This window comes from Adiantum capillus-veneris, chromosome 25 (assembly GCF_014529385.1).
Source record: "Adiantum capillus-veneris isolate H3 chromosome 25, ASM1452938v2, whole genome shotgun sequence".
Taxonomy (NCBI): Eukaryota; Viridiplantae; Streptophyta; class Polypodiopsida; order Polypodiales; family Pteridaceae; genus Adiantum; species Adiantum capillus-veneris.
Genome location: NC_140955.1, coordinates 137,462,546 through 137,475,672, shown reverse-complemented (window position 1 = coordinate 137,475,672; position 13,127 = coordinate 137,462,546). Strand labels below are relative to the sequence as shown.

Sequence of the window (13,127 nt, the reverse complement as noted above, 5' to 3'; positions counted from 1 at the left end):
ATACCCGTGGGTGATCAAGTTGTTGTCGAAGCTACCGTGTGTAGAAGTTGTCACTCTACTTTGGAACTATGATATGGACTAAAGGCTTGCGGCAACTAAGTCTCCCAAGCCCTAAATGGATTAGTCATCCATCTTGGAATGATGTCATAGGGTATAAAGGGATCCTCTACCTGCATCTCCTTGCAGCTCACGATTTAAAATCAGTCCCAATGGGTAGGATTTGACCTCGTCACATAGAGATATATAAAGCTCAACCTTAACCACTAAGCTATATGCTTGCGCTGGCCTATGGGGTCCCTTTAAGCATTAAAAAAAAAACAATAAACCCCCTCCCCCCCCTTCTCCTTTCCCTTTTTCCCCCCACCCTTCCCTTGTCCAATCTTCCCCCCAATACTAATTAATGGTTTTCCCTAAAAAAGTCGTTTTGGACACCTACTACATGGATGCTTGCGTTAAAAAAAACCGCAGCTCTAGGCTATTTTTGCGCTTTTAAGGCAGAGTGCATCGGATGCGTGCGCTAAAAAAAACCGCAGCGCACATCGTTGTAAAGACAACGAAGCTTAATAGCTGCGCGTCTCCGTCTCCATCTCCACCTCCTCCTCCTCCTCCTCCTGCTGCCGCCGCCGCCGCTGCCATGGGCTGCCCCCTCATCAACTGCCGGTTACTGGTTGATACGTGCGTCTGTCTTTTCATTGCAGGCCGCTTGTCTTTGCGCACCTTTTCCTTGTATTCTTTAGTTTTCACATGAAACTTCTGTTGTATTGTCTTTTTAAATTAAACCATGTTGGATTTCAGGGGCGATAGTTTATATTGCTAGGGAGATTACGGGAATAAAGAATGTGCTGGCCAATGGAGCTTCCTTAACTCCCCTTAAAAAAAAAAAAAAGTCAAACCATGCTCACTCAGGGGTCAGAACTTTTGGTGATGTATTTAGAACTTTTCCAATTTCTAGTGCTTTTGTAATCTGTCACGTACAGTAAATTCTGCCCCTAACTCGCTCTTGTTATCTGAATTGTAAGTCTTTTTTGGATTTCCTTCTTGTCTCATAGAGAGTAAATTCTTGATGTTGTCAACAGTAATTTGCTCTTGCTTTGTGAATAGTAAAAAAAAAATTCTTAACTACACAAGAAACATCCATCTAAGTGTGAGGCACCTGAGAACAGAAGAGAAGAGAAGTGTCTTCTCAATTCCTCGCATTCCTATCTAGATTTATATGCAATTTTCTCCTTCCGCTTGGAGCTTTATGTGAAATGGAAGGTGCGTCCGAAATGAAGACATGACAACAAAATTCGTTTTGTCCTTGGTGTTGTCAAATGGGAGATAATTATAGAGAAGGTAGATTGAGCTTTTGCTTCACACCCAAGAAGCTTAAGACTGCTGAGCCTATGGTTGGTTCGATTGAAAACCCCGAAGGAGAGGAGGGCAGCGAGCAAGGGAGTTCACACTACTGTGAATGCGTGATTGATGTTGACTAGGAACTCTAACTAGAGAAAGCTCAAAGCTTTGGCAACTCTATCAGGAATTTTCAAAGAAAGGAGTATGTCGTCTTGGACTGACTTCAAGAAAAGCAAAGATATGGAGAAACACGATGTCACAAAGAGGCAATGTTTAACTATAATAACCAGGCTGGATGATAGGGGTGGCAGGTATTCAAGGGTTCTGCAAAACCTCTTAACACTAAGTGGTCTTGCCATGCCCAAATCAACGATAAATGTCTTTGATGTAATGGTTTTCCATTACCCGGTTGTTGTAGCTTCATGCACACTCAAAAGTTTTCCTTGAAGTGGAAAACGCCATACAGGTTTCTATCGAGCAAATTAATCTCATGAGGCAAAAGCCATCGAGATGGCATTAAATTGATAGCTGGGTTAGAATAGGCAGTGGAAGATGCAATGAAGACACAGACTGCCTCCTATTTGGTGGACACCTTGATTCCAATCTAATTCGATTTTGAAAAGATCCTCTGACATAAGAACACCTGCAATGTCACATACATATATAAGGAAACTGTGAGTGAGGACATCTGAGAATGAGAATGAGAATAAGAGGGAAAGCTCTCCACGTTGATAATTGACGTTAGAGAGAGAGAGAGAGAGAGAGAGAGAGAGAGAGAGAGAGAGAGAGAGAGAGAGAGAGATGCATTGTTGTAAGGTGCAACACAAGTGAATGATGGTGTATGCCCAAGATGAATGATTAGTGAGTGCTCACTGGGAGAGAGTGTTGAGAGAGAGAGAGAGAGAGAGAGAGAGAGAGAGAGAGAGACGATACCAAATGGGGTTCCAAACCTCCTTCCAAGGGTCCCCCTCTCTATTGCCAGAGAGGTATTTGCTTTAAATTGCACAAAGTCTAGTACAATGGTTCTAAATGCTCATGACGAGACGATGAAGATGACGATGTCGATGACGATATCGAAGCTAGTGGGCTGAAATCTGAAAACGCTAGGGATGCCGATGGACTTCTGCTAGTGCGGCGAGGCTACGGGTTGATTTATTGATGTCGGCAACGACGATGGCTCAAAATTGAAAAACGCTAACTGGTTTGCTGGCTGACAGTGAAAGCTGAAAATGGTGTCTTGGCTGCAATGGGAATGGTGATTGCAACGAGGGTAAGATTGAGCAGTGAAACCGGCCCATTGGGCGGTAGACTTTAGCTCTCAACTTGAAAAACTTTACTCGAACTTTACGACATTGAGGAACTTCACGAATAAACCTGGGACTTGAACTAACACTTCAAACAAACCACGGCGTGGCAGCTAGAGTGCTACCAAGCAGACAGCGACACTGTATAGGCCCCAAAGAGTGGCACCCCTTTCGGTATTTCTTTACTCTTATTGCAAATAGACGATTCGAACACTTTCACCTAACTCTCACCAAGCTGTCCAAACCTGTCCATGTCATAATTGCAAGCTTTTGACCCAAATTCATAATGGTGCAAAAACCTCTATAGATCAAAAGTACACGCAAAGGACACTTTCCCTTGCTATTTGGAAGCTTTCCGGTGAGTTGCAGGTCAATTGTAGCGTGCTGTAATTCCCTGTTTTATCATTGTCAGGTGTCCAAAACCCTGTTTAAGCATCCCAAGGCTTTCTCGAGGCTCCTCTCGCGTTGTCCAGCAATTTAGGTCCGAAACCCTAAACCTGCAGATAATCACAGCAGGCTGTAATTTTCTGGTTTGGATCGTTTTGGGCGGAGCGAGCACGTCTACACGTGTCTCAGGTGCTCCCGTACGCAATGGGACAATTCCCCTTTGAAAGGGACGAGTTTTCATGCGAGAAAACTCTCCATTTTCACAATCCTTGTGATGGAACTGTGTGTACCTTTGGGGCATTAGCAATTAGCTAATCCAGTTCCTGTACAGAAGGCTCTTGCCTTGGGAAACGTGCATAAAACTCCGAGAACTATACATGGTCATCTGAGAAACCTGTGATGATAAAAGGATGCTAATCACACTAAATCATCTATGGCATGTATATCTAGCATGCAATCGAGGTCGTCTGCGATTTCAAGAGTGGGGTATGTAACGAGGCCGTGGCAACCACCAATCTTAGTTGTTGGTTTCTTCCCTTGATTTTTATTTAATTTTTGGGACTCTCTTTTTGAAGTCACTAATGGCCGGACATTGTGTGGCCAGTGTGAAACGACTGACTGTCGAGAGTTTCACCCGTAGTCGAGAAGAGCAGGTCGCCACGAGATGGTCGGGCTGGTCGGCTCTGAAAATTGAGCAGTGAAAAGGGTGTCTAGGCTCAGTTCAAAGTCATTTAGGCCCCTTGCTACTCGTTATAAGTTGGTGGGTACTAGGAAATTACCACGAGGCAAATTGGACACATGGAAGTAGAAGAGCAATCTGCAAGCCACACAGACTCTCTAGAAGCCTCATCCATGAGGGGGCGCCCAAAACTGAGGAAGGAGGTTGATTTTTAAATTGTGAGCCTACAATCTGTGTGTGAGTAATGGGTGCAGGTGATCCCAGCTTTAATAGAAAGCTTGTCTTCTCCCTTGTCTCATGTAGCACGACGATCTGCTCTCGCGCATGTCTCTCTCCCCTTTGCACATATGGTAATGCCCCATCAAAGCCTTGTTTAAGCATCCCAAGGCTTTCTTGAGGCTTCCCTAGTAATGTCATGCAGGTTAGTTGCGAAATCCTAAAGCTGCAGAAAAACACAGTAGGCTGTAATTTTCTGTTTTGGATCGTTTTGGGTGGAGCGAGCACGTCTACGTGTGTTTCAGGTGCTTCCCCACGCAATGGGGCAGTTCCCCTTTGAAACGGATGAGTTTTTATGCGAGAAAACTCTCCGTTTTCGCAATCCTTTGCGATGGAACTGTGCATACCTGTGGGGGATTAGCAATTAGCCAATCCGGTTCCTGTACAGAAGGCTCTTGCCTTTGTAAGGATTCTAGTTACCAATCCTTCATTAAGTATCTAAACTCATGATTAAGACTTAAGAAACTTGAATTGAACTCAGAGACAAGACTCAGAAGACTTTGTGTTCGATTGATTGAATGATTGCTTGAAATGTGTTACAAGGGTGTTCTTATATAGAAACTGAAGAGACACAACGAAAAGACATGACCATAGGTCAAGAGACATGACTCTAAGCCAATAGTCGTGTCCTGCTGTAACCCTTCGGCGTAAAGGTGTAGCTGTTTGCTGAAGAGGCATGGCTATTCGTCGAACAGGTGCGACTCTTGGGCAAAGGGATGCATCCTTCGGAGAATCAGGGGTCTTGGATTTGGTACGTCTTTGTATCTGCAAAAGAATCAAGCAAGAAGGTAATACCATTTAAAATAAAACCGAGGGTAGTAGAAGAAACTCCGGGAGAAGGAAAATGTATTTCTGCTTGCTTCTGCATCCAAAGCTCTAACTGTCAAGTCCCATGTCATGGCACTGTTATTGACCATAACTATTTTGCCAAATTGAAAATTGATCATATCTGCAACTTGTCTCATCTTTTTCAAAAGTATCAGTATCACATCTGCAACTTGATTAGTGCTTTTGTCAAAGTCATTTATAACTTCGAGCTTTGTCCAATAAAAGATTGAATCTTTATTTGCTTCGAGTGAAATTATTGGTAAACTGACTTGAGTTTTTTGTTGAGTGAAGACCACTGGTTTGAAATTTGTAAGGTATTCCATTTGTTTGTCTGGAACATTAAAATTCTCCTAAAGGGATGCTAGATTGAGATAAAGTAGTATTTGGAGGTACATCCATCTGCAAAGGTTTATCACTGGAACAAGTTGTGTGTCGTGCTGCAAGAGTCTGCATCTGATTTATCCTTTGCACCGATTGGAACCTTCAAGTTTGAAAATTATCATTCACCACTGTATTTGTTATCTGTTCAGAGACAAACACTTTGTTTTGCAAGGGCGGTGACGAGGTGACTTTTTCTGCATGGAACACAGCCAAAGAAGGGGGTATGTGCCTATTGGTTGTTACACAAGAACCAAAATCTTCTGAATGGTAAGCTTTCTCAACGGCTCTATTAAGGCTTCCAGGGAGAGGTTGAGGAAGTTGTTGCCTCTTAGACCTTTGAAGAATCCTCTTGCACAAGGAAAGGATGAATAAATCTTCGACTTTAGCACCTTAAGATAAGAAAGAGTTAAATATAGGGCATGGCTCGCGAGGGGGAACTTGTCCAACGTCACGGCATTCACGATCGAGTACTTGACTAGGGTCAAATATATGTGCCACTAAGTAAGCCCATCTTAATATCGTTGATGATCCTTTGGAAGCTTCATGTTGCTGCTTTTGTTGCTGATGATTTCGATAAGAAGTTGGTTGCTTAGAACTGTAGCATTTCCAAGAATATTCATGCTGAGACTTTTGCTGCTCGCACGAAGGTATTTTGTGTTTAGTTGTCTCTCGGAAACCATGCTTTGGGTGAGAGAATTTGAGTTCCGAAGGCTTTTGTTTGAGTGGTTCTTCTTGATCGACCACTGAAGCCAATGATGGAGGCAAGGGTAGGAGCAGCATGCGTAAATTTGAATCATTGTCTGGTAGGTATGGTGATTTTTACGTAAGTTCAATGCTTTTGTAAGAGGTGATCTTAAAAGGGGTTTTGACACTGGGAATTATTTAGGGGTTGTCCGGTTATTGTGAAGCATTCAAATTATGTAAATCAAAGGCCTGGCATTGCTTATTTGCGTACGTAAAAATACTCCAGTGAAAGGATTCAGCCAATGCTTCAGTAATTCAGCCCTGCAGTTTAGAAATCCAGCGCTTTGCATAAGGGCACAATATTTCTCCGAAGAGGTGCGAGCACCGATGAAGGGGCGCGTGATTTCAGCCCATCGTTTCAGCAATTCAGCCAACGAATTCAGCAATTTAACCCAGCAATTCGTCCCAACGCAGAAATCCAGTGTTTCAACGATTATAGGCTAGCGCTTTGCAAAAGAGCATGGCTCTCCACGAAGAGGCGCGAGCACCGGCGGAGGGGTGCGTGAAAATTTCAGCCAAGCAGACCATCGATTTGCACAAAGGGATACATCTCATGGAGGGGAAGGGGTGTGAGCACGGGAACATGGGGCATGTTTCCTGCTGGTTCAATACCTTATTACGTGAAGGGGCACCAACGAAGGGGTACATCCCAATGAAAGGGCACGCAAAGGGGCACCAACACAACGATCCCAAAATTCATTGGGTACGCCACACACACAACTATATTGCTATCCTTTATTTTTATAATTGGAGCAGAATAAATTTAAGTTACCTCATGCTCGTTTGGGTGCGTGTACCACCTTTCTTCTGCTTCCATGCAACTCCGGGAAGGGGGTAGAGTGTAGCGGCGAGCGTGAGAGGCTCACAACTTTCGGATCCCGGGAAAAAATTTGCTCTGATACCACTGTCAGGATTCTAGTTACTAATCCTTCATTAAGTATTTAAACTCATGATTAAGACTTTAGAAACTTGAAGTCTTGAACTGAACTCAGAGCCAAGACTCAAAAGACACTGAGTTCGATCGATTGAATGATTGCTTGAAATGTGTTACAAGGGTGTTCTTTTATAGAAACTGAAGAGAACGATGAAATGTAAGGTGCAGCGGAAGTGAATGTTGAACTTTGCTCAAGATGAGTGCTCCGAACTGTGCTCAAGGTTCCTTTTACTTACGGAAGGGAGAGCCTTCCGTTCCTTTAATGAGAGAGTGCAAGTGATCACAAACAAGTGGATAAACATTGTGAATGAAGGTACATGAGACTGAGAGATAGAGAGAGAAGAATACGACACCAGAATGTTGTCAAACCCTCCTCCGAAGGCCCCACTCTCTGTGGCGAGAGTGGTCTACTTATGATTGCACAAATCTCTACAATGGTGAGACTTGCCGACGATGTCGACGATGGTCAGGACAACGACAAGATGGGCTGAAATCTGCAAATTTTTATCTGCTGAATTCTGACTCTATGTCGATGACGACGGCGATGACGACGATGCAACGACGACGCGCTGAAAACGCAGATGCTGAAATCTGCGTTTTCCGGGCTGAATCTGCAAACTTCGCGGGATCTGACCGTGCAATGAGGATCTGTTGCGGGAAGGTGAGATCTGCGAGGTTTGAGACTTCTTCTGCGGGTTCTAATTGCTGAAAACTGAAAACGCTGGTCTATGTGCTGATTCTGTCGCGAAGATCTGCAAAACACTGAGGTTGATCTGCAAACCAAAAACGCTAGGGGTTGAAATCTGTCTTGCGGAGGAAACTGCTAACGCTAGGGCTGATCTGCTGTTCTGGGGATCTGCTATCGCTAGGGCTGATCTGCTGTGTCTTGTGGTCCCCGAGTCTGATCTGCAATGCAAAAATGCCAAGGCTGATCTGGGAATGAAAACGGTAGGCTCTGCTGTTGGGCAAAAACGCTAGGTTGGTCTTGGGGGGTCTTGTTGAGAAGGTGCCGGTTGAACCGGAGCTCCTGCTGCCTCTTCTTCTACAATGCTTGGACTTGCCGACGATGTCGACGACGATGAGGACAACGACGAGACGGGCTGAAATCTGAAAACGCTAATGGCTGAAATGTGTAAATCTTTATCTGCTGAATTTTGACTCTATGTCGGTGACGATGTCGATGGCGACGGCGACGATGCGACGACGACACGCTGAAAACACAGATGCTGAAATCTGCGTTATTTGGGCTGAAACTGCAAACTACGCTGGATCTGACTGTGCGGAGAGGATCTGCTGCGGAAAGGTGAGATCTGCAAGGTTCGGGACTTCTTCTGCGATGTCTGACTGCTACAAACTGAAAACGCTGGTTCCTCTTGTGGTTCTGTCAGGAAGATCTGCACAAACGCTGAAATGCAAGGTTGATGCAAAAACGCTAGGCTGAAAATTGATCTTGCGGTGGAAATCTGCTAACGCTAGGAAAATTTGCTGTCTGCTGTGGACTCTGCTAACGCTAGGGCTGATCTGCTGTGTCGTGTTGTCGTCGGGGTTGTTCTGCTGTGCAAAAATGTAGGGCTTTTGTCTTGTTGAAAAACGCTAGCTTTGCATCTGCAAAAACGCTAGGTCTTCTGTCTTGGGAGGTCTTGCTGAGAAGTTGCCTGATGAACACCGGGTTCCTGCTGCCTCTTCTGCCAGAAAGTGCTAGCGCTAGTTTGCTTATGTACTTGCTTAGTGAATTTTCCCTACCCAGTTTCCAACAAAAGTCACCTAAAAATAATAAGTGAAAAATGTCAAAAATAGGTCTATGCACTATAAAAATGCTCCTGATGGGTTCTGACTGAAATTTGATGATCATGCTGTGTGCAACCAGAGGATATGCATCTAATCTAAGTGTCTGGACATGCACGGTCTGCGAACAGACTCACAAAAGTGCCAGATCACTTTCTATTCTAGACTGACTGAGCTGAACTAAACCCTTGTCATAAAGTAGCTTGTCCACGTACATATAAGGTTAGATGTGCACGTGACATCCCCTCCTTTTCAAAGTGAGGTACAGGTACCGAACTGTATGGCGTCGAGGGAGATCGCCAACAGCGTCTGGAATCTTGGAAAGGACTCTTCGTCGGCCCACCCTGATGCGTGGGTCATGCGATACTTGAACTTCATAAAGGTCTGCAACGCTTGCTTCTTTGGGCCGCGCCGAAAGCGACACAAAGTCATCTGTGGCTCCTTCAATGCTTCAACTTCGTCTATAGTCATGCGTCTACCTTCTTCAAGAATCTCCGAGGCTGAAAATCCCTGACTTCCAACACAAAAATATGAACATACCCATTCCATGTAAAGTGACTAGAAAAATTCTAGTCTTTCGAACAAACTGTGCATGCAATGCAGATGAACAAAGTGATGGAGTGCCAAACTGTTCATCAAACACAAGCAAACAATGAGCTCGAAACTTGTCTTTCTGATCTAAATCAATCAATTGTGGCAAATCACAATGAAAATACCTATGCTTGATGCTCAATCCTTCTTGTGCTCTTTCGGATACTGTGTTGTCACGTGACATCCCAACCCTATGTGTCCGTGGACAAGCTACACAACAGCATGGTTCGGTCAGTTTAGATTAACAGTGATCTGGCACTTTTGTGAGTCTATTCATAGACCGTGCATGCCCAGTCACTTAGCATAGATGCATATCCTCCGGTTGCACACATCATGATCATCGGAATTCCCATCAGAATCCTTTAGCATTAGTTAGGGGAATTTTCCAGTGCATTTAGCCTATTTTCCTATTTATTGGGATTTTCACTTATTATTTTTAAGTGACTTTCCTACAAAAGTAGGTAGGGCAATTTTGCTAAGTTAATATATAAGCAAACCCAAGTTAGCACTTTCTGGCAGAAGAGGCAGCAGGAGCACCTTGCTCAACAGGCAACTTCTCAGCAAGACCAACCGCCGCGACTACTCTGGCGTTTTCTCCACAGAAGACCTAGCGTTTTTGCATCAGATCAGCCTTGGCGATTTGTGCACAGCAGATCAGCCTAGGCGTCATCACGACACAACAGATCAGCCTAGCGTTTTTGCATTTGCAGAACCCCGGCGACAGAAGGACCAATTTCAGCCCTTGGCGTTTTCGGATTTCAGCAGCAAATTAAGACCGGCATCATTCACCTAAAGTGTAGCAGATTCAGCCCATAAAGACCATCAATTTTCAGCCCTAAGAAACCTCATTTTTCAGCCAAGAAAACGTAGCCAAAACAGTCATTTTCAGCCACCGAAACAGTCCTGAAATTCAGCGATTAGAAGATCTCAGATTTCAGCCATCGTCGTGGTCATCGTCGTCGTCGTTGTCGCCATCGTCGTCATCGTCGTCGTCGTCACCGTCATCGTCTTCGGCATAGACCAAGTTGCCTAGTCCATTGCATACGCATTGTACACCTTTGTGCAATCCAAGAATAGACCACTCTCGCCGACGAGAGTGGGGCCTTCGGAGGAGGGTTTTACAAACCTCTCGGTGTCGTTTCTCTTCTCTCTCCTTCTCTCAGTCTCATTCACTTGCACGCACAATATCCACTCACTTTGTTCGTGACCACAACACTCTACAAGACGGAAAGCTCTCTCTAAGAACTAAAAGGAACCTCGAGCAATAAAGATCACTAATCTTGAGAAAATACAACATTCATTCTAAATGTGTCATGTCAAGGAAGAGACACGGAATGTGAATTCCTTGAATGCAAACATTTCATCTTTTCATGAGTAATCTGCATACATTCGTGATCATTCATGAGTGAATCGTGTTCAGCGTACAATATGTCATGCCTATGAAAAGGGATCACATAAGGACGGTGACTAAAATACATGAAAGCATCACGAATGAAACACTCGAACAATGCGTACTGGCTAATCATGCGCATACACAATACTTCCTGTGGGAGTTCTTTGGACCTCGACTCCGAGAGCCAAGATCGGTTCTTCGTGATTGATCGAATCTTCCTGTGGGGGTTCTTTGGACCTTGACTCGAGAGCCAAGATCGGTTCTTCATGATTGATCGAATCTGCAATGAGGTTAGCTTTACTAGAAAAAGTATCCACTAAACCATCATTCTTGTGAACAATCATAGTTTCTTCTTGCAATCATCATGCTTGTGAGAAATCACATCTTGATCATGCAAATCATCATGCTTATCATTATCATGCAAATTTTTGTGTGTCATGCTTTGGAAAAGAAGAGATTGAGAGAGTCTCCTTCTCTTGATCCTTTGCAATCTATGCCTGCACATTAGAAAAGAGTCGGAACAACTCTTCCATGTGTTGGTCGTTCATCGCTTTCCTTGCTTTGTTCTCGCGATCCATTTCTGCTTTTCTTTCTTCGTGCTCACGTGCTATGGCTGCCATTCTTTCTTCGTATTCACGCTCTATGGCTGCCCTTCTTTCTGTTGTTCTTGCTTTGCGTTCTAACTTCCTGTCCATCATCATCTTGTCGAAAGCTTCCAGAGGAGTTAGTGCAATCCTTGGCGTAGATGGGGAAGGGGGAGGGTCGGAAAAACCTCCTGGTGGGGAAAACTCTTCTTTGCCACTCCCATGCTCACCACCTCTATGCGAAGTATCCATTCCGCTTTAGGTGATGACCATCCGCTGAAGTCTTGGGTTCTTAAGTTCACGAGGAACTTGGGTTCTTGTGGTTCTTGGGTTCTTGAGGTTCTTGAGGGTCTTCTTTCGCTTGCAATCTGTGTTAGAGAAGGATCTTCTCTTTATGCGAGCTCTACTCTTTTCCGCGGGCGCACCCCTTGGCGGCCTTGCGCTCACACCAAGGTTGCTTTTTCCCACCTCACATCGATTGGCCGGCCGCTAAGTGCACGGTCCGCTCTCAATGAGTGAAAAGAGGCACAAGGGGAGGTTGGACAAACCCTTCTTTCTTGGGTTTCTTGTCACTCTTCAAAAACACGATTAGGAATCGACACGCCCAAGAGAACTTGGGTTACGTGCGACCGCAACAAGCAAAAAAGATTCTGTGGTTCTTTTCTTGAGTGATACAAAACATTGCCAAAGCTTTGATACCAATGTAAGATGCAGCGGAAGTGAATGTTGAAATTTGCTTAAGATGAGTGCTCCGAACTGTGCTCAAGGGTTCTTTTTACTTACGAAAGGGAGAGCCTTCCGTTCCTTTAGTGAGAGAGTGCAATGGACACAAACAAAGTGGTGAACACTGTGAATGAAGGTGCATGAGACTGAGAGATAGAGAGAGAAGAATACGACACCAGAATGTTGTCAAACCCTCCTCCGAAGGCCCCACTCTCTATGGCGAGAGCGGTCTACTATTGATTGCACAAATCTCTACAATGCTTGGACTTGCCGACGATGTCGACGACGATGAGACGGTTGAAATCTGAAAACGCTAATGGCTGAAATGTGCAAATCTTTATCTGCTGAATTCTGACTCTATGTCGGTGAGGATGTCGATGGCGACGATGCGATGACGACACGCTGAAAATGCAGATGCTGAAATCTGCGTTTTCCGGGCTGAAACTGCAAACTATGCTGGATCTGACTGTGCGGCGAGGATTTGCCGCGAAGGTGAGATCTACAAGGTTCGGGACTTCTTCTGCGATGTCTGACTGCTACAAACTGGAAAGGCTGGTTCCTCTTGTGGTTTTGTCACGAAGATCTGCAAAAACGCTGAAATGCCAGGTTGATGCAAAAATGCTAGGCTGAAAACTGATCTTGCGGTGGAAATTTGCTAATGCTAGGGAAATCTGCTGTCTGCTGTGGACTCTGCTAACGCTAGGGCGGATCTGCTGCGTCTTGTTGTCGCCGGGGCTGTTCTGCTATGCAAAAATGCCAAGGCTTTTGTCTTGTTGAAAAACGCTAGCTCTGCATCTGCAAAAACGCTAGGTCTTCTGTCTTGGGAGGTCTTGCTGAGAAGTTGCCTGATGAACACCGGGTTCCTGTTGCCTCTTGTGCCAGAAAGTGCTAGCGCTAGTTTGCTTATATACTTGCTTAGTGTATTTGACCTACCCAGTTTCCAACAAAAGTCACCTAAAAATAATAAGTGAAAAATGTCAAAAATAGCGAAAATAGGTCTATGCACTATAAAAATGCTCCTGATGGATTCTGACTGAAATTTGATGATCATGCTGTGTGCAACCAGAGGATATGCATCTAATCTAAGTGTCTGGACATGCACGGTCTGCGAACAGACTCACAAAAGTGCCAAATCACTTCCTATTCTAGACTGACTGAGCTGAACTAAACCCTTGTCATGAAG

At 44.6% G+C, this 13,127-nt stretch overlaps 1 long non-coding RNA gene across 1 annotated transcript; it reads left to right on the top strand.

Moving 5' to 3' along the window:
- Nucleotides 1-473: 473 nt before the first annotated feature.
- Nucleotides 474-1,028, top strand: LOC147425723 (uncharacterized). The gene is made up of 2 exons (XR_015186481.1): nt 474-675; nt 796-1,028. It is a non-coding gene; the product is annotated as an uncharacterized LOC147425723 (long non-coding RNA).
- The last annotated feature ends 12,099 nt before the right edge of the window (nt 1,029-13,127 follow it).